Source organism: Pongo abelii, chromosome 17 (assembly GCF_028885655.2).
Source record: "Pongo abelii isolate AG06213 chromosome 17, NHGRI_mPonAbe1-v2.0_pri, whole genome shotgun sequence".
Taxonomy (NCBI): domain Eukaryota; kingdom Metazoa; phylum Chordata; class Mammalia; order Primates; family Hominidae; genus Pongo; species Pongo abelii.
Genome location: NC_072002.2, coordinates 24,399,517 through 24,421,181, shown reverse-complemented (window position 1 = coordinate 24,421,181; position 21,665 = coordinate 24,399,517). Strand labels below are relative to the sequence as shown.

At 46.5% G+C, this 21,665-nt stretch overlaps 1 protein-coding gene and 1 pseudogene across 8 annotated transcripts in view; one reads left to right on the top strand and one right to left on the bottom strand.

Annotated features, from left to right (window-relative positions):
- Positions 1 to 21,665, bottom strand: part of LOC112129950 (ankyrin repeat domain-containing protein 62-like) — a 118,156-nt gene that overhangs the window by 10,665 nt on the left and 85,826 nt on the right. Inside the window, exons 20-27 of one of the 8 annotated variants that reach the window (XR_010137556.1) lie at positions 18,876 to 19,594; positions 18,432 to 18,555; positions 15,902 to 16,007; positions 14,952 to 15,019; positions 14,549 to 14,669; positions 3,231 to 3,317; positions 1,379 to 1,510; positions 671 to 723 (exon numbers count right to left, since the gene is read on the bottom strand). The gene's annotated coding sequence lies outside the window, so the exon portion shown is untranslated. Of the gene's footprint in view, positions 1 to 670; positions 724 to 1,268; positions 1,511 to 3,163; positions 3,318 to 13,963; positions 14,670 to 14,951; positions 19,595 to 21,665 lie in introns of all 8 variants that reach the window. The other 7 variants (XR_010137551.1, XR_010137554.1, XR_010137555.1 and 4 more) reach the window with 7 other exon arrangements.
- On the top strand, positions 12,320 to 13,057 carry LOC134760325 (phosphomannomutase 2-like; annotated as a pseudogene).

The following is a 21,665-nucleotide window of genomic DNA, read 5'->3' as shown; positions in this document are numbered from 1 at the left end:
AAAGTCCCCCAAAACTACACCTATAGAAAAGACACCTATAGAAAAGACAAGAACTTTTCCAACAGAATTTACCTTTAAGGTTTATTTAGACGGGCAGTTTCACAACTCTTTTTTTCTTCTTTTTTATTTTTAGATGGAGTCTCGCTGTCCAGGCTGGAGTGCAGTGGCTTGATCTCAGCTCACTGAAACCTCCACCTCCCGGGTTCAAGCGATTCTCCTTCTTCAGCCTCCCAAGTATCTGGATTACAGGCGCATGCCACCAAGCCCAGCTAACTTTTGTATTTTTAGTAGAGACGGGGTTTCATCATGTTTGCCAGACTAGTTTTGAACTCCTGACCTCAGGTGATCCGCCTGTCTTGGCCTCCCAAAGTGCTGGGAATACAGGTGTGAGCCACCGGACCCAGCCAGTTTCATAACTCTTAATCCATGGGGAAAACTGCTGCTGAGGGAAAGGCCTCTGCATTGCAGTGGATAGGGAATGCTGCCATTTACAAGGCCCCAGTATGCCAGGTGTGGGTTGGTGAGAGGCTGCCAACCAGTACCACCCAGCAAGGGAACTGTGGACATCATAGATAATGCACACTGTCAGATTCCCATGTGTATATCTGACTGGAAAGGAAAGCAGCCAGGAAAGCAACATTTCTGTTTAAGACCAAGAAAAGTGTCTTACACTGCCAGCATCTTCTTTTTTGCAGATGTCTCCTACAGCACCCTCAGGAGGAGCTAGGAGAATACAGAGTAAATGTCAGTGCCCTGGTGGTGGCAACTGTGTCACCCAGAGAGCTTTGCTTGGTGTGGTGCATGGAGGTGGCTGATCACAGCATGTGCCAACCTGATGCTGGGCCATGCTCCAGGCGGAAGGAGGAGGGCAAAAGAGAGCAGGAGGGAACTGAGACAAGGAGGCCTAGGCCTTGTCCTTGTCCTAAGGCATCATGAAGCAGCACAAAGGAGTAAACCCAAAATGGACCTAAAATGCACACCAAGGTTCAAAAGAAGGGTCCCTTCATCACTCACATGATTTGAAACTCTTCTACACAAACAACACTTTCTTAACATATTCAAGATTATCTCAGTGTACTAGAATCAAATTATGTTGGTACTGCATCTATTATCTATTTTACAGGATTTATCACTTGATTAAAAGCCAATTTTATTGGTGAAATAGATTCAATTTTAGGCAAATTATTCTATTTATCGCAAATTATTTTTCATACAGATAACTGAAACATTAAAAATACTGAAATACTACGGATTAGAAATAGTCATACTTTCCCCTTTTTAAGTCTTCTTCTTGAGCCATGGTGCACGCACAGCACTCTTGGGCTGCTGTGATCAGGAGATCCAGGATCCTTTGTGCCACCCTCCCTGGAGACATTACCTAGAGGTCTCGCTTCAGGCAAAGAGGCCAAGCTCAGAGCCTGCTGGACCTGCTCTGGTGAAGCTAAGGGACATGACTCAGAACACGCTCTACAGTGGGAAGCGGTTTCCAGGTTCAGATATGCATCATCTACTGAAATGAGGAAGTAGAAAAAATAGAAATTGACAAGTTCATAAGAAACTGCCCATGAGTGCAGGTGTAATTATTTTTGTTAACTACCTTACATTCAGTATGTATTCAGACATATAAAAGGTATTTTTATAAAAGTTGCAATTTTTAATTTTTGTCAGTTATGTTAAATCTAACTTATCAGCTGTCAATATAAAGACTCTACCTCATTTTCTTTGTGGTTTCCAGAAAATCTAGCACATGGTAAGTAGAACACCAAAATATTTATTACATGAAAACACAGAGCAGGTGTTGGGGACAGGCAGGCACGCAGGCAGGCAGAGTTATATTTGATTACCTGGATGATAGTAAACTACACAAAACCTTAGTTAGATTAATACTAAAATTGCCTTCTGCTTGGGCTGTTTGCCCTTTTGGAAGAAGGACAACAATGAAGATGAACAGGAAAGAAATGAGAAATAGAGACCTTTGCTTACTAGCTAAAGGCTACCTACTGTAACACAAAATTGTCTACAAATGGTCTTCAACTCTGCATACTGTAATTCAGTGACAGAGTTCCCTAATTCCTCCTGTATGGCTTCAAGTCCAGCTACATCGCCGCTGTCTTCTTTACAACTTGCAAGATGATGCTGCTACTGCACTTATCTGCTGTATGAGATTTACACTTGTTTTAAAGCAAAACTTTATTTCACGCAGGCTAATGGCCAGGCAGGCTACACTAGTCAGTCAACAGTGAGACAGTTCCTCATGGGGGAAAGGCTAGGTTGAGGCTGAGGGTCCTTAATCCAGATGTATAACAGAGTTGCTACGAGGCAACGGAAACCACAGTGAGTGCTGCAGTGTTCTTATCTGTCTCTCTTCACCATTTTTAGCTGGCAGGATTTGAGCATTTTAGGGCTTGTGAACATTACTAAATCTACTGAAATATATCACTGATCCTTATAAGCTTTGGCCAGCTGTTGAGCAAAATAACTTCAGAACAGTTCTATATGGCCCCCCACATCTTAGAACCTGTGAGCTGACCCAAAACATCCGGGGATCTTTGTGCTTTTGACACTGATGACTATGCTGGTCTGTAGGAAGATGTGCCTATAACTGCTCTGGGTTATGTGACCATGGAGGTCACTTTATGGTGATGGGCAGAGTCTGGGATCTCTCAGGCTCAGTGCTTTAGGGCTTGTACGTGAATGCTGGACTCCCTGCATGGTGATGAACACCCTTGTGACTGAGGCATAAGTGCATGTCAGCATTGGCCCACACACCTGAGCTCATGTTTTGACTTTTTCATTCAGGAGCTCAAAAGCTGGGGCCACTCCCATTGGCCCTTCAGATTCTCCACCTGAGCAGTGAGGGTAATAAAAAGTGGCTGTGGCATGGGTGAATGAGTCATGTATAGAGAGAGTAGAACAGGGATGGATTTTACTTTTTAGAAGTAGAGACTGGCAATTGTGCTGTGTAAATGTAAAATCTCTCCTGAGAAAACACACAGCCTCCCCTATACTAAAACACACACAATCATATCACACGATGCAGACTCATAAGACACCAGGCAAGCACACAGCCCAGTGCCCCCATAGGAGTGCAGCTGCTTCATCAGATGGAGACATTTGGTCATAATGTTTGCCTGGAGAACTTAAAAAAAAAAAAGTCCACTACCCTTATTCCTATCAGAATCCCAGAATCAGGGTGGCTCTTCACATTGAAGCCAGCAAGGATGTCACACCTTTCTTGGCATCCAGACTTTTCTTTCTCAGCAAGTAATTCCAGAGTACTTATTGGAGTCACACCTCAGAGGGGCCGCCTGCACGACCTGCAATACAGGAACAAAGCTGTAGGAGGGGCACATTGAGCTGTGGCTTGTTTGCACATGGCTCTGTTTCTCTCAAAGCGCATTAAAAACTTGATCAGAAACTGTAGTCAACTCCAAGGCCCCCAAAACAACGGTAGAATGCACACTGGAAAAGACATGCGCTTTTCCTAGAAGGTGTATCTCTTAGGTCCGTTTAGGTTGGCAAGTGCAAAATGCTTAATCCAAGAAGACGTTGCTTCCAAGAACAAGGACCCCAGGGATACAGTCTATAACCTGAGGCCATCATATGTAAATGTCATTTTGGATTACATATCAGTTGCTAAGAATCTCTTCTTCCACCACCCCAGAAAACAGTATTTAATATCTATAATGCACATTGTTATTTTTTTCACATGTAAAGTTAATTGAAAAAGCAACCAAGAAACGAACATGTCTATTTTAGGGAAAGCAAGGCAACCTCACCCTCACATCGATCGGCCTCTCTTCATCTCCTCTGCCCTCGTAAGCTGAAAACTCCTGAGAGGCTAGAAGGACACAGAGCAACTGTCGGTCATAGATGCTTCTGTTCGTGATTTATTCAGGGAGCTCCACTGAATGTAGACAATAGGACAGTGTGTGTGGATGTGTTCGGTTTAAAGCACAGCTTGGACTGCGCTAGAAAATTTTTCCTCATGAAAAGACAGGCAAGAAAGAGGAGTATGAAAGGAGTAAGAAACTGAGTCCCTGGCATTTTGCTAATGGCTACTTAAGGCAACAAGAATAAGTCAGTCTACAAACAGTACTGAAGTACATGCTGTAATTTGATGAGAATCCCATTACTCACACTGCTGGTTTTGAAACCCAGCTAAATGGTTTTCTAAACCCCGTAAAACAATATTAGCTTGTAAGATTTACGTCCCAAGACCAATTTTATGTCTATGGATCCACATTGGCTGTCACTGCAGTTATTATGTGTTTTAGGATTTTGCACTTGAATAAAAGCAAAGTTTAATAGACAGATTGGATTAAATTCCAGGCAAAACAGTCTTTTGTATTTATTCACTAATCCTTTTGTTATAACCAATGACAGAATTAGAAACACTGAAATTATATCCTTTAAAATAACCATTATTAATAACACACTATTTTTTCATCCAGACCTCCTTTTGTCATGTATGCATATTAATTGAGTATGAAGAATATCTGTGCTTGTTCTGGCCAGCTAATGTTGGACAGTTTATTTCAGGAGAGGAGATGTGGGTTGAATACTGGTATGTTTTAACTCTGCAGTACAAACAGTTGCAACAAGTTTGGTGAACTAATCACCAAATGGCCCTTTGCTGCCTTGTCATTGTGCCTTCCTAGCTTGCAGGATTTGATCACTCCTAGGTCTTTTGGTGATAATACACTCTACTGTTTCAAAAATATTTCTTCAATCTTACCCGTTTGGGGCCAACTGCTGAGGAGTGTCCTCAGCACTGAAAGAAGTTCATGAAAGTCTCTCAGTGCTGCTTCCCAGTGGCCAGAACTTGTGACCTGGCCATGGCATGAGAAGTATCTGGGCCCTCTCTGTACTGCCCACACCAATGGCTATGCCCAGTGATACAGTTACATTCACTGATGTCTGCCCTAAGCTATGTGATTACTGTGGCCACCCTGTAATCACAGCCAGTGCCTGGGATGTCTGCAGACTCACAGAAATCTAGGACACACATGAGTGAAGGAGCCACCTATGGTTACAACTCATGGCAGGGTTGAGAGCCACTCTTCTCGGAGTGATAACTGCAGTTCAGTCCCTCCCCCTCCCCCTCCCCCTCCCCCTCCCCCTCCCCCTCCCCCTCCCCCTCCCCCTCCCCCTCCCCCTCCCCCTCCCCCTCCCTCTCCTTCTTTTTTCGGTCTCCCTCTGTTGCCGAAGCTGGACTGTACTGCCGGGATCTCGGCTTGCTGCAACCTCCCTGCCTCGGGCTCCTGTGACTCTCCTGCCTTGGCCTGCCGAGTGCCTGGGATTGCAGGCGCGCGCCGCCACGCCTGAATGGTTTTTGTATTTTTGGTGGAGACGGGGTTTCGCCGTGTTGACCGGGCTGGTCTCCAGCTCCTGGCCTCGAGTGATCTGCCTGCCTCGGCCTCCCGAGGTGCTGGGATTGCAGACGGAGTCTCGCTAACTCAGTGCTCAATGGTGCTCAGGCTGGAGTGCAGTGGTGTGATCTCGGCTCTCTGCAACCTCCACCTACCAGCCTCCTGCCTTGGCCTCTTAAAGTGCTAAGATTACAGCCTCTGCCCCACCGCCACGCCGTCTAGGAAGTGAGGAGCGTCTCTGCCTGGCCGCCCATCGTCTGGGATGTGAGGAGCCCCTCTGCCCCGCCGCCCTATCTGGGAAGTGAGGAGCGCCTCTGCCCGGCCGCCCATCATCTGGGATGTGAGGAGCGCCTCTGCCCGGCTGCCACCCCGTCTGGGAGGAAGTGAGGAGCGCCTCTGCCCGGCTGCCCCGTCTGGGAGATGAGGAGCACCTCTGCCCGGCCGCCCCGTCTGGGAGGAAGTGAGGAGCGCCTCTGCCCTGTTGCCCTATCTGGGAAGTGAGGAGCGCCTCTGCCTGGCCGCCACCCCGTCTGGGAAGTGAGGAGCGCCTCTGCCCGGCTGCCACCCCATATGGGAAGTGAGGAGCGCCTCTGCCCAGCCGCCCCTTCTGGGAGGTGAGGAGTGCCTCTGCCCAGCCGCCCCGTCTGGGAGGTGAGGAGTGCCTCTGCCCGGCCACCCCGTCTGGGAGGTGAGGAGCGCCTCTGCCTGGCCGCCACCCCGTCTGGGAGGAAGTGAGGAGCACCTCTGCCCAGCTGCCCCATCTGGGAAGTGAGGAGCGCCTCTGCCCGGCTGCCACCCCCTATGGGAAGTGAGGAGCGCCTCTGCCCGGCCGCCCACTCTGGGAAGTGAGGAGCGCCTCTGCCCGGCCGCCCACTCTGGGAAGTGAGGAGCGCCTCTGCCCGGCCGCCCACTCTGGGAGGTGAGGAGTGCCTCTGCCCGGCCGCCCCGTCTGGGAGGTGAGGAGCGCCTCTGCCTGGCCGCCACCCCGTCTGGGAGGAAGTGAGGAGCACCTCTGCCCGGCCGCCCACTCTGGGAGGTGAGGAGCGCCTCTGCCCGGCCGCCCACTCTGGGAAGTGAGGAGCGCCTCTGCCCGGCCGCCCACTCTGGGAGGTGAGGAGTGCCTCTGCCCGGCCGCCCCGTCTGGGAGGTGAGGAGCGCCTCTGCCTGGCCGCCACCCCGTCTGGGAGGAAGTGAGGAGCACCTCTGCCCGGCCGCCCACTCTGGGAGGTGAGGAGCGCCTCTGCCTGGCCACTCCGTCTGGGAAGGGAGGAGCGCCTCTGCCCGGCCACCCCGTCTGGGAGGTGAGGAGCGCCTCTGCCCGGCTGCCACCCCGTCTGGGAGGAAGTGAGGAGCACCTCTGCCCGGCTGCCCCACCTGGGAAGTGAGGAGCGCCTCTGCCCGGCCGCCACCCCATATGGGAAGTGAGGAGCGCCTCTGCCTGACCACTCCGTCTGGGAGGTGAGGAGCGCCTCTGCCCGGCCGCCCCGTCTGGGAGGTGAGGAGTGCCTCTGCCCGGCCGTCACCCCGTCTGGGAGGAAGTGAGGAGCACCTCTGCCCGGCTGCCCCGTCTGGGAGATGAGGAGCACCTCTGCCCGGCCGCCCCGTCTGGGAGATGAGGAGCACCTCTGCCCGGCCGCCCCGTCTGGGAGGTGAGGAGTGCCTCTGCCCGGCTGCCACCCCGTCTGGGAGGAAGTGAGGAGCACCTCTGCCCGGCCGCCCCCTCTGGGAAGTGAGGAGCGCCTCTGCCTGGCCGCCACCCCGTCTGGGAGGAAGTGAGGAGCGCCTCTGCCTGGCTGCCCCATCTGGGAAGGGAGGAGCACCTCTGCCCGGCCGCCACACCGTCTGGGAAGTGAGGAGCGCCTCTGCCTGGCTGCCCCATCTGGGAAGGGAGGAGCACCTCTGCCCGGCCGCCACACCGTCTGGGAAGTGAGGAGCGCCTCTGCCTGGCTGCCCCATCTGGGAAGGGAGGAGCACCTCTGCCCGGCCGCCACACCGTCTGGGAAGTGAGGAGCGCCTCTGCCTGGTCGCCCCGTCTAGGAGGTGAGGAGCGCCTCTGCCCGGCCGCCCAGTCTGGGAAGTGAGGAGCGCCTCTGCCCGGCCGCCCTGTCTGGGAGGTGAGGAGCGCCTCTGCCTGGCCGCCACCCCATCTGGGAGGAAGTGAGGAGCATCTCTGCCCGGCCGCCCCGTCTGGGAAGTGAGGAGCGCCTCTGCCCGGCCGCCCCCTCTGGGAAGTGAGGAGCGCCTCTGCTCGGCCGCCCCCTCTGGGAAGTGAGGAGCGCCTCTGCTCGGCCGCCCTGTCGGGGAAGTGAGGAGCGCCTCTGCCCGGCCGCCCCGTCTGGGAGGTGAGGAGCGCCTCTGCCCGGCTGCCACCCGGTCTGGGAGGAACTGAGGAGCGCCTCTGCCCGGGCGGCCCCGTCGGGGAAGTGAGGAGCGCCTCTGCCCGGCCGCCCCGTCTGGGAGGAGAGGAGCGCCTCTGCCCGGGCGGCCCCGTCTGGGAAGCGAGGGGCGCCTCTGCCCAGCCGCCCTGTCTGGGAGGTGAGGAGCGCCTCTGCCCGGCTGCCCTGTCTGGGAGGTGTACCCAACAGCTCCGAAGAGACAGCGACCATCGGGAGCGGGCCATGAGGACGATGGCGGTTTTGTTGAAGAGAAGGGGAGGAAGTGTGGGGAAAGGAAGGAGAGATCAGATTGTTGCTGTGTCTGTGTAGAAAGGGGTGGGCATAGGAGACTCCATTTTGTTCTGACTAGGAGAAATTCTTCTGCCTTGGGATGCTGTTGATCTATGGCCTTTCCCCCAGCCCCCTGCTCTCTGAAACATGTGCTGTGTCAACTCAGGGTTAAATGGATTAAGGGTGGTGCAAGATGTGCTTTGTTAAACAGATGCTTGAAGGCAGCATGCTCTTTAAGAGTCATCACCACTCCCTAATCTCAAGTACTCAGGGGCACAAACACTGCAGAAGGCCGCAGGGTCCTCTGCCTAGGAAAACCAGAGACCTTTGTTCATGTGTTTATCTCCTGACCTTCTCTCCACTATTATCCTATGACCCTGCCATATCCCCCTCTCCGAGAAACACCCAAGAATGATCAATAAATACTTCAGAAATTAAAAAAAAAAAAAAAAAAAAAAAAAAAAGATAACTGCAGTTCAACAACTCACTGCATCAGCCTTGGGGCCACATGTCTAGGTTCACATCTTGTCTCCTTCACTTAGGAGCCTGCAAGTTTGGGCACATTCATTTAGCACCTCAGTTTCTCCATCTAAGGAGTCCGGACAGTAAACTACCACAGCTTAGGTGAAGTTTGTAGTGAGGGTTGAATGGGATACTAAAAGTAAAGTGTGTGTTGTGTATGGTCAGCAAGGTCAATTAGAGGTGAACTGACTTGCCTGAGGTCTCACAACTTAGCAAGATTCAGAGCTGCTTTCAAACCCAGGAGATAAGCTTCCAAGTCAGGGCTGATTCCATAACACAGATCTGTTTTGTCTAAAAATAACCACTACAGCTTAGCCCAAACTTGGTTTTGAAGGAATCAGATAGCTCTAGGTGTCAAAAATGCTTTTGGTCACATCCTGATTCCATGCAGTGGCTACTTCCAAAAAAAAATTTTTTTAAAGTGCGTGCTGTCTGCAAAATGAACCAGTAACCTGACAAAAAATCCACAGATACCTGGTCCAATGGGATGAACACCAGTTTACCTGGAGATGAGAATGACCTTCTATGTCATCTTGGTGTTCTAAACTCATGATATACTATTATCTCATATGACTTATTCCTCCCAAATGTAAGTGGCTCTGCCTGAGCCCACTGCCCAGCTACGGAGATGAGCACAGCCCAGCCTTGGAGCAGTGCTCGGGATGAAGTGACAGGAGAACCATTTTGGGCATCTCTTACCTCTGAGGAGGGCAATGGTTTGGGTGAAAGTATATTATTGATATGTCTGTAAGTAGAGAATTCTGGGTAATACACAAAAATATGTTTAGGAATCATGTTGTGGTAGATAAATGGACCTAGACACAGAAATTGTCATTAGATATTTGGGAAAACTCATGATATGAGGAGAAGCTAAAGCGACAGGCTCTCACATGTCATGAGCTCAGTACACATTTCCATCTCGGGAAAAGAAGGAAGCCATGTTAAAAGGAAGGTCAGGCTTCCTTCATTTGTGAAATGCTTCCCTGCACATTTCCTCCACTCCAGATTCACAGCAAATTTCTGATATTAGTAATTAAAAAGGTCATTAATGATGTTAAAGCAAAAACAAAATAGACATTGCCATATTCTTCCAGTTACTAGCTAACAGGGAGCCTTGGTGTGCAGAACAGAATGAGAAATACTACATATTACTAAAAGGAAAAAAACAAAGACATCATCATGAAGAAAGAACTAAAACTATAAATTGTGGAATAAGAAGACAAATTATTTTTTGAACAATCTAGGCCATTTGGAGGGACATCATTCAGTAGGGAGTATGAATTTAACTGTACAGTAGCAATATACATTTCATATCTTGAGAAAATAGATATGAAGCCAGTAACTTCTCTACCTTTTTATATATAGAAAATATGAAATAATCTATAAGAATGTATTAGTGTTAACAAGTTCAAAGTTGCATAGTATAAGGTTGACACTCAAATGGCAGCTATGTTAATACACACCAACAATGAGCAGTCCAATAAGAAAATTGCGTATGTAATTCCATTTATAATAACATGTAAAATGATTATGTACTTAGTAAGATAGCTAACCAAGGAAGCAAAGTACTATACCTCAATAAGAACAAAACATTGCTGAAATAAAGTAAAGAGGATATAAATAAGTAGAAAGGCACCCTGTATTCATGGACAGGAAGACTAAACATTATTCAAGTGCAATACTATACAAAGTGATGTACAGATGCACCACAACCCCTGTCAAACTGCTGACAACCATGTTTGCAAAAATGGATAAGAAAACCCTCAATTTTGAATGAATTTTCCAGGGGTCTCAAATATTCAATAATAACATTGTAAAAGAATAGTGTTGGAAGACACACATTTATGAGACTGAAATGTACAATACAGTTACATATACTCAAAAAGTATGGTCCCAGAATTAGGGCACCCATAAGGACCATTGGGATTGATAGAGAGCCCAGAATTAAACACATACATATACAGCCAAGTGATCTTCAACAAAGTGCCATAAATATACAATGGAAAATGGAAAGCCTCTTCAGCAAATGATGTTGGTAAAACTGCACATTCTCATTCAGATAAAAAAACTGAATGCTTACTTTACACCATATAAAAAATTAACTCAAAATGTGTCAGAGACCTAAATATAAGAGCTAAAATTATAAAACTCTCAGAAGAAAATATTGGGATAAGGTTTCATAGCAGTGAATTTAGCAACCTTTCAATGAATATGACACTAAAAATAAGGCAATGCTTAAAAAAATCAATTTTTATCCCAGAACTTAAAGTATAATAAATAAATAGAAAAAAATCAATTTTATACAAATTAAGGAAGTTTGTACATCTAAAGTTCTAAACAAAGGGAGAAATATTTGCAAATTATACATCTTGTAAGAAATTAAAAATTAGAATATATTCTAAAACTCCTAAAAATCTACAACAACAACAAACAAAAGACAAAAGACAGCTCTAAAAATGGGCAAAGTACCTGAATATATAAGTCTCTAAAGCAGGTATACCCAGCAGAGGAAAAGCTGCTCGGCATCATTAGTCATCAGGGAAATGCAAGTGAAAAGCACAAACAGGTGCCAATATACAACTACTAGGATAATTTTCTTTTTTTTTTAGACGAAGTCTTGCTGTGTTGCCCAGGCTGGAGTGCAGTGGCTTGATCTTGGCTCACTGCAACCTCTGGCACCCAGGTTTAAGCGATTCTCCTGCCTCAGCCTCCGAAGTAGCTGGGATTACAGGTGCGTGCCACCATGCCCAGCTAATTTTTGTACATTTAGTAGAGACGGGGTTTCAGCATCTTGGCCAGGCTGGTCTTGAACTCCTGACCTTGTGATCCACCCACCTCAGCCTCCCAAACTGTTGGGATTACAGGTGTGAGCCACTGTGCCTGGCCTTAGGATAATTTTGTTTTGTTTTGTTTTGAGATGGAATCTTGCTTTATCGCCCAGGCTGGAGTGCAGTGGCACGATCTTGGCTTACTGCAAGCTCCGCCTCCTGGGTTCACGCCATTCTCCTGCCTCAGCCTCCCAAGTAGCTGGGACTACAGGCACCCACCACCATGCCTGGCTAATTTTTTTTCTATTTTTTAGTAAAGACGGGGTTTCACTGCGTTAGCCAGGACGGTCTCAATCTCCTGACCTTGTGTTCCACCTGCCTCGGCCTCCCAAAGTGCTGGGATTACAGGTGTGAGCCACCACGCCTGGCCGGGTAATTTTTTTTTTAAAGGAAAATAGTTTAAAATAAGTGTTTAAAGGAAAACAAGAAAATGTAACTGTGATACATTGCTGGTAGAAATGTATAAAGTTGCAATCACTGTGAAAAACAGTTTGCAGTTGCTCCAAAGGTTAAACATAGAACTACCATTGGGCCCAGGAATTCTAATAGTAGGTATATACCAAAAAGAATGGCAAACAGAACTCAAACAGATATTTGTACACTAATGTTGATAGCATCACTATTCACAAGGGCCAAAAGATGGAAATAATCCAACTATCAGTGAACAAATGAATGTATAAAAACAAAGTGGTATATACATGCAATGGTACATCATCCATCTGTAAAAAACAATTTTGATATATGATACAATGCGGATGGATACTGAAAACATTATGCCTAATGAAATAAGCCAGACACAAAAGGAATATTGTAGGATTCTACTAAAATCAAGTGCCTAGAATAATCAAGTGCATACACACAGAAGATAGGATAGAAATTACCATGGGCTGCTGCCAACCAGTCTTGTAAGGTGCAGTTGGAAACCAGGGACATGGCAGCACCCGGCGCAGTGCTCTGCCTTTTGGATGTTGATGGGACCCTGACCACCCCACAGCAGAAAATTACCAAAGAAATGGATGACTTCCTACAAAAATTGAGGCAGAAGATCAAAATCGGAGTGGTAGGCAGGTTGGACTTTGAGGAAGCACAGGAGCAACTGGGAAATGATGTGGTTGAAAAATATGATTATGCGTTTCCAGAAAATGGCTTGGTAGCATACAAAGATGGGAAATGCTCGTGTAAATGGAATATTCAAAGTCACCTGGGTGAGGTCCTAATCCAAGATTTAATCAACTATTGTCTGAGCTGCAATGCAAAAATTAAACTCCTGAAGAAGAGGGGTACTTTCATTGAATTCTGAAATGGGATGTTAAACATGTCCCCTATTTGGAAGAAGCTGCAGCCAAGAAGAATGCATTGAGTTCTACGAATTCAATAAAAAAGAAAATATAAGAGAAAAAGTTGTAGCAGATCAAGGAAAGAGTTTGCAGGAAAAGGCCTTACGTTTTTCACAGGAGGCCAGATCAGCTTTGATGTCTTTCCTGATGGATGGGGCAAGAGGTATTGCCTGTGACATGTGAAAAACGACAGTTATAAGGCCATTTATTTCTTTGGAGACAAAATCATACCAGGTGGCAACGACCATGAGACCTTCACAGACTCCAGAACCGTGGGCTACTCCATGACGGTGCCTGAGGACACACGCAGGATCTGTGAAGAGCTTGCCTAATGTGTGAGTGGGAGGGGCAGGGGTGGTCCCGGCTGACTAGCCAGCAAGGGGCATTCGGTGGCCAAAGCCAAGGGCCCTCCCACATATGCTCACCCACCCACAGCCCAGCCAATGCCCACCCACCCACAGCCCAGCCAATGCTCACCCACCCACAGCCCAGCCAAGCTCTGCGTACTGTGCCAAGTACATGTGGTCTTGACCTGCACCCCTGACATGCCATGCCTCCACCTCCAGTGCCAGAAGCTTCCAGAAGGGAGGAGAAAAGAGTTGTCAAGAATTGCTTAGAGGAATACCTCACATGAAAGATTTTCCCCACCCATCCGCGGCGCCCTAGTCTAATATACCCACCCCAATACGTGCAATCACAGTACACATGGTTTTTGGGGAAATTTCCCCATAACTCCAGGGTGATACAGAAAGAAAAAATGTGCCTGGACCCTCCCTCTTTGTGGGTCCTGTGAAAACGTCAGCGATTTTAACGTCTGGATGCATCAGCACCAAAAACGGGGATTTGGTGATGAGAAAGCAAGGACAGGCCATCTGCAGTGGCCCACCCCAGGACCGAAGTTTACAGACACCTCCTGGAACCAAGCTCCCGCCTGCAGGTTGCCTTGATGCAGGTGGTGGCTGTGAGCGGGGTCAGTGTGACGCCCAGTGAGTAGATACACTCCTTCTGTTTTCCTGTTTGTGAAGCTGAGGCCTGCTGGACAGATGGCTGGCGGAGTGACAGCAAACCCCATGGAGTCTGCACCTCAGCTGGCCCTGCCTCAGCCAGCTCTGTATTTACTACACTAGGAATAGCCTGGCTGCTTTTCTGTATCCATGATGGGAGGCAGTGGGAACCAACAGCCCAGCTGGAGAGTTGGCACTGGCAAAACAGTCCTTCCCCTGGGGGCCGGTTCTCACCCAGGTCCAGAGAAACTAATGTAGGATGTCAGACTTCACCAAAAGGCCCTTCTGGTTGGCCCTGGCTGGGCTTCCCGGAGGCGTTCCTCTCTAGTTCCTCAGGGACGTGTGAGAATCTGGCTAGGGAAGAGGAACAGGGGCTGCCCTCCTGTCAGCACCTACCCAGCCCCTCCCCCAGACTTTATGACTGAGGGGCCTGAGTGCAGCTGCAGCTGGGCCTGCGTCCCGCACTCTTTCCACCTTCTGCACATTCTTTGTGAAACTGGAAGGAGCTCACGGACCTCATCCAGAACACGGTGGAAGAGAACTTGCCTAGGAAACAGTTCACGTCTCACTTTTCAGGATGTGGAAATGCTGGGACCCACAGATCCTACATTGGTTGGTGCCGGGGCCATGTGGCCTCCGCTGGGCACTTGCTGATCTGAGTAAGGGGCCAGGGGAGCCCAGGCTGCCCTGCACTCCCACCTCCCAGCCCACAGCAAGGTGCTTTCATCACAGCTAAACCTGGTTCCCTCCAAACCTCCCAGCCACTCGGGCCTGTAGCTGTCTGAGCCCCAGATCAGGTTGGGTGAAAGCAAGCAGCACCTCATCTCAGTGACTCCCAGAACACGGCCATCCACAGGCATCTTTTCTTGTTGAGTTTTGCAAATGATACTGTAATGACTTCAAAATGAAAAGCAGCACATTAAAGTGATTTTATTGTTTCCTAAAAAAAAAAGAAAAGAAAAGAAAAAGAAATTACCATGGGCTGGAAATAGGGGGAAAGGAAGTATATTGCTTACTGTCGTCAAGGTTTTGTTAGAAATAATCAAAATCTCAGGTGTAGATAGTAGTGTTGGTTATGCAACACTGTGAATATATTGAATGCCACCGAGTGCACACATTGGTTAAAAGGTTAAAATAAATATTGTGTTATGTATATTTTCCCAGAATAGAAAACATGCACAGCCAAGCCCAGATGCCAATCTTGCTAGGTGCTTTCCTTTACCTTCAAGAGTTGGCCAAGGCTCATCCAATCCCTCAAGGCAGCTGGGAAGTCTAAGACTGAAGTCTGCACTGGAAGAGAAATTAATGGAGGGAGGAGAAAACTTAAGAGTCCATACTACTTGCTCCCCAGGGCCAAGAACTCTCTCTCCTGCACTTTATTGATCCAGCTCAGTATCTCCTGTGACCACCTCCTTTTTTCAACTGAAGACTTTGCACCTGAAGAGACTCCCAGGTCTTTTGCCTTGGCCCTTGTCAGGGCTGATCCTCTCAGCTACTGTCCATTTAACCTCCATTCATGTCCATGCCACATCAGGCTGTGTTGTCCAGGTGGAATGAATCCACTGTGAGACAGGAGCCATTGGTGCTACCCCAAATGTCCCTTTCTGGAGGAAGCCACCATTATGCTGTACCTCCAACATGTCCACACACACCGAGGCATCTCATTCACGCAAGGTGTGTGTCCTTCGACGAAGTTTCACACTCTAAACCCAGATAACTTTTGCAACTTAAGTTTGTTGAGTCCCCTTACTTAAGTTGTTCATTTGTCTACAAAACACTGCCCCAATTAAACTGCCAAAAATGTCTTGCAGAATTTGTATGTTAATTCTGACATTGTTATTACAAGTGTTTTTCTCCCTGAAAATGTATGTCTTTGTTACTGATAAAAGTATATAACTACTAATGCTGTTTTCAGCTATGTTGCCAAGCACATTTATATAAAAATATATTCTTAATTATTTTGAGAATCTGACAAAGACAACAACAATAATAATCTCATTTGCTTTATACTAATCTTCATATGTGTTACTTTATTCGTTTCTTACATGCTGGGGCTTACCATACAGTGTACTATGAAATTGGTACTATGCAGCATGGTAGGACTGTACACTGGCACAGCTCATTTAGAAGATAGCTTTCTTGTTTCTTAAAAAAAATTAAATTTGAACTTACCATTTTGTCCAGCAAATCCACACCCAGGAATGCTCCAAGTGAACTGAAAGCATATTGTCCAAAGTCATTTGTACAGACATGTGTCTCTTAATGACAGTGATGTGCTCTGAGAAATGCATCATTAAGTGATGTAGTAATTATGCAGACATCATAGAGTGCACTTACATAAACCTGGATGGCATAGCCCCCTATACACCTAGGCTGTATGATACAGCCAACTGCTCTGGGCTTCAAACTGTACAACATGTAACTGTACTGAATACTGCAGGCAAAGGTAACAAAACGGTAAGCATTTATATATCTAAAATCTAAATATAGAAAAGCTACAATAAAATATGGTATAAAATATAAAAATTAGTACATCTGTATAGGGCACTTTACCATGAACAGAGCTTATAGGACTGGATGTTGCTCTGGGTAATTCGGTGAGTGAATGGTGAGTGAATGTGAAGGCCTAGGACCTTACTGTACACTACTATAGACTTTATGAACATCGTATCTTTAGACTACCCTAAATTTATAGAAATATATTTTTATTTATTCAACAATTAACCTTAGCCTACCGTAACATTTAAAATGTATAAACTTTAACAATTTTAAAAACAACTATTTTGTAATACCACTTACCTTAAAACATAAACATATTGTACAGCTGTGCAAATTTTTAAAATATTATTCTATATTTTTTCTATTTTAAAATTTAAGTTTTAAATTTTAAACTTTTTTTGTTAACAGCTGAGGCTCAGACACACACATCAGCCTAGACCTACACAGGATTAGGATCAACAATGTCACTGCCTTCTGACTCCACATCTTGTCCCACTGGAAGGGGCAGAAACACACATGGTGCTGTCATCTCTTATGATAGCAACACCTTCTAGCATACATCCTCAAAGGCCTACTTGAGGCTGTTTTACAGGTAAGTGGTTTGTTTTAATATGCAGATAGAATATATTCTCAAATAATTATAGAAAGTATAGCACAGTAAATACATAAACCAGGAACACAGTCATTTATTTTCACTACCAAGTATTATATACTGCACATAGTTGTATGTTCTATACAGTACTTTAACATAACTGGAAAACCAGTAGATTCCTTTCCATCGGCATCATCACTGATGCCTGTGTAATGTGTTACACTACACACTTGTGACAGCTACAAGACACTAGGTGATAGGAATTTTTAAACTCTATCATAATTTTATGGGACTGCCATCATACATGCTATCCATCATTGACCAAAATGTTATTATACATTACATGATTGTATTATGAATGCTCAAAGCAGCATTATTCATAATACAAAAAACAGAAATAATTAAATGTCCATCAACTGATGAATGAATAAACACTGTTTATATATCCACACAATGGACTATGAAGCAATGAAAAGGAAAACACATGACCGGCACATGCTAAAGCATCAATTAACTTCAAAAATAGTATCTAAATGATTAAAGTCAGACCCCAATATAATATACTGTATGATTCCATTTCTATTACACAGATGGGAAATTTATACAGACAGAATATCAGAGCAGTATTGCTTAGGGCTGGAGATGGGAGTAGGGATTGACATGGGCAAGAGAGAACTTCAGTGAGAGAAACATTTTTAAGTTAGATCATGGTGATGGCTACACACAGTGTCAATTTAATAAATCATCAATTGTATACCTTTATAGTTGGGTGAACTTTATGATAGGTTCACACCCAATATGGTGTTATAAATAAATTAATTTTATGGAAATTCTTATCTGGTTTTTAACCAGCCAAGATACATGCTGTTTAAGCAACATTAATTCAGATGGTTGCGATAAGTCATTTAAAGTTTATAAGGTAGTTGTCCTGTAAATATATGGTGAATGTTATTCCATGAGTTTCCTGTATCTATTGCAATAATCATATTTTTTCTCTATTAACCTCTTATGGTGGCTAATTTTATTTATTGCATTTTCAATGTTAATCTACCACATCATATTTTGAAATCATATTGGTCAGAATTTATGGTATTTTTATTCATCACATACTTCAATTTACCTTATCTGATTCTAGTTTCAAAGCTATGCTGCCATTTTATTTAATTGCACAGTATAGAATTTTCTAATTTATAGAAAATTATTATGTCCTCCTTGAATTTTTTTTTTAGAACTTAATTCTAGGAATTTATATGAGGTACAGTCCATAAAGAATTGTTTTATACCACATGTTCTCACTCATAGGTGGGAATTGAACAATAAGAACACATGGACACAGGAAGAGGAACATCACACACTGGGGCCTGTTGTGGGGTGGGGGGAGGGGGGAGGGATAGCATTAGGAGATATACCTAATGTTAAATGACGAGTTAATGGGTGCAGCACACCAACATGGCACATGTATATGTATATGTATCAAACCTGCACGTTGTGCACATGTACACTAAAACTTAAAGTATAAAAAAAAAAGAACTGTTTTAATTTCTCATACATGTCTTCAGTGGGTATAGAATTGGTCATATTTTTCTGCTCAGATTTCAACAAGAAACTTACCTCTTACCCCCTTGGCAGGTAGGCAGACGTGACTTTTCCCGTTTTCTAAATGGAGACTATGTGGGCAAATGCACGTAAGTTCTTGGGGTATGTGAAGGGACCTCTCTTGCTCTCAAAAGACAACCTAAGAAGAAGGGCAGAAGAACTGCTATCGATGCCACCTCAGCTAGATTCCAGAACAGACATACACCTGTAGACAACTGAGGTGTAGGAAAACAGTGGAGCACCCAGCACCCAGCAGAGAAAGCAATGCCTGGGGACAGGGAGGCACTGATTGTAGCAAGGGGAAAAAACAGCTGCCAGAAGGCTGTTCACACAAGGGTCTCAGGCTGCACAGACACCCACACCTGCTGAGGGGTTCTGGTTTTCATAAAGGATGTGGCTCAGCCAGGCCACCAACAAGCAATTAATAAACAGTAACATGACACTTTCCAAAGATCTTACATGAGTAACGTGGTGATCCTCACAAATTTCCTAACAGGATGGTAGTACAATTCCTCCTGAACAGGGTGAGGAAACTGACCACAAGGTCATGGAGCCTGCTTGTGGCCACGTGGGGTGGGTGCAAAGCTGGACGTTGAACCTTCCGCCGGGACTGAGTGCTGTCCTCTGAGCTCTGTCTACTAGGTGCCTCTGTCCTGTCTGCTGACCACAGGTCAGAGGTGCAGACTGCAACGGGGAGTAAAAATGTCACCTTCTCAATGTTGGGAAAACTCCCTGCCAGAACTGCCAATGGCCCTTTCTAAGCAGTGGGCAAGCTCAGACCAAAGAAGGAGGCAGACCATGTCAGGCTGGCAGACTGCCAAAGATTCATTCAAGGAGAACCCACATCCTGGGCCATCCTGGGTTGGTGGCAAGATAAGCTAGATCACTGCTTTTGCAACACATCCCTGTCCAGCCTTTTCTACCATGAAAAGAAAAGGGAACAGGGAAAAAAAGACACAAAAGTCACTGCTGGGCTCGCTAACTCATCTGGCTACTTTCTTAATCTATTTGCTTTCTGCTTGAAAAGGTTGTTTGGGTATCCTACAATCTGCTCGACATTTCTAAGGTAAGGACAGTGTTCCAGGCAGCAGCAGTTAGCTTGGTCCTCAGGTCACTGTTTTAGGCGAAGATTTGCAGGTGTATCTGCCACTGTAGTGAAGGACTGCTTTGGGTAGTGTCTGTGGAGAAATGTTTTAAAGGACATAGTTAAAACATTGTGCTACAAACCAACACTTGAACACCAATTGTTTTGTCCTACCCCTCTGTCACAGGAGACGGGACTGTGCTCTTGGCAAAGGTCATCTCTCTGTCATGATTCTGGAGCTCCTTCTGTTCTCCTGATTATCTGTCACTCAGTTATCCCCACTCTCTCCCACAATTTTAACCTCGGCTTCTGTATTCTAGGAGACGCTTCTCTCAGGCTCAAGGCTCTCCCGCCCTCCACTGTTCCTCCCTCCACCCCATACACCCTTCCAGCATGTGTCCCAGCTGATCTATCCTTTAGCCAAACTTCCTCAGAAAGAGGCCTCACCCTGCTGTCCCTGCCCATCTCCTCTCTGATTCACTCAACTCCATGTCTGATTGCCAGTTTCTTTTCCTTGCCTGTTGTGACTTCCTGTGGACGTGGCCAAAAACCACATAGTCCTCCTGTTGTGCAGCGTCCCCTCAATCTTGAGATGTCCTCTCCCTCGGTTCCTATGTCACCACACATGCCTGGCTTGACTCCTCCCTCTAGTTTTTCCTTCCCTGTCTCCTGTGGACTCCTTGTTGTCTGCTCTCGCCACTTCAGTGTTCTCACAGGGGCTTCCTTCCCTTCTCAGCTGACACCACCACCTGGGGGATCACACTCACCTGGCAGCCTGGGGCCTCTCTATCTCTATGCTGGTCATGCCCACATCTGAGCTGCAGACCCAAAGCCATTTCCACTTGTGCATCCCATGCCCAGCACACACTTCTCCAGTCTCAAACACAGCTGTTTAGCCCCACCTCACCCCTTAGACAAGATCCCCCCTGTGGATCTTCTTTCTCATTGATTAGTACTGAGTTGTCCAAATCAGCAACCTGGAAGTGATCTAGACTCCTCACACATCCAGTCCATCACTCACCAAGTCTATTGATTCTGTCTGCTAAATATACCTCGATTATATTTACTTACATATATGCATATGTCCCCTTCTTCACTGCATTTCATATTGTGGGCCACATTTACCCTTCAGGTAACAACACTGGCCATTCTTGCCCTTTCAGTCAGAAGTGCCAAAACAACTGCTCTAAGATGCAAATCTGATCACATTACTCCTCTGGTGAAACCTTGCAATGGCTTCCTATTGATCTTAGAATACTGTCTGGCCTCTCGTGTACGGAGGTCCCCATCACCAGCCCCCTGCAGACTTTTCACTCACACTCCATGCTCTGGTGGTGGGGATCACTTCAGTTCCTGGAGTTCCTCTTCTCTTTCCCACTGCTCCCCTCAATATGCTATCTGCCTTTCTTGGAACACCTGTCCCTCTTCCTTCCTCACCTCCCCAGGTAATTGGGTTTGTCTTTCAGGTCTTGCCTTACACGTCACTTTCTCCAGGAAGCTCTCCTGGCCTCTCAAATTTGGGTCAAAAATGTCCCCTGGATGGACTTTCACGCCCGTTCTAATGCTTCTTATGCTCTTCTTATGCTTCTTCTCATGCTTCTTATGTGGATCTTTCTATTGGCACATCTCTGTCTCACGATGCAGTGAAATTTCTGTGGCAGCAAGATCAGGCTTTCTTGTCTCTCATGAAAGCACATTCCTGCCTATATCCCCAGCACATACCAGTGTCTGGCTCCCAGGATGATCTCAATACATTTTGGTGGACAGAAGAAATGAAGGGATAGGGGGAAGAGAACAACCCGCCAAAGTCTAAGAGCCTATGGCTGGGCTACAGCAAAGTCTTGGCGTGTCCTACAATGTATGTCGCCACATTTGTGGAAACACACAACTGCCTCTTCTGTTCAAAGATGACCCTACTTATGGGAAACAGATGGAATTTTCTCCCCATGTGCAGGTACAGACACAAACACTGATGTCATAGCTGCCACCCTCTCCTCTCACTGTTGCCCATGCCCAGCTGGTGCTGAAGGGACATCTTAAGCTGTTGTGACTCCATGGCCCCCAAAGCCGCGGAGCTCAGAGCTGCTCCTTGAGGAATGTCCTCCCCATTTCCTTCTCCCTGGCTCCTCTCCTTGCTGGTGTCCACTGGTGTCTCCTCCTGTGGC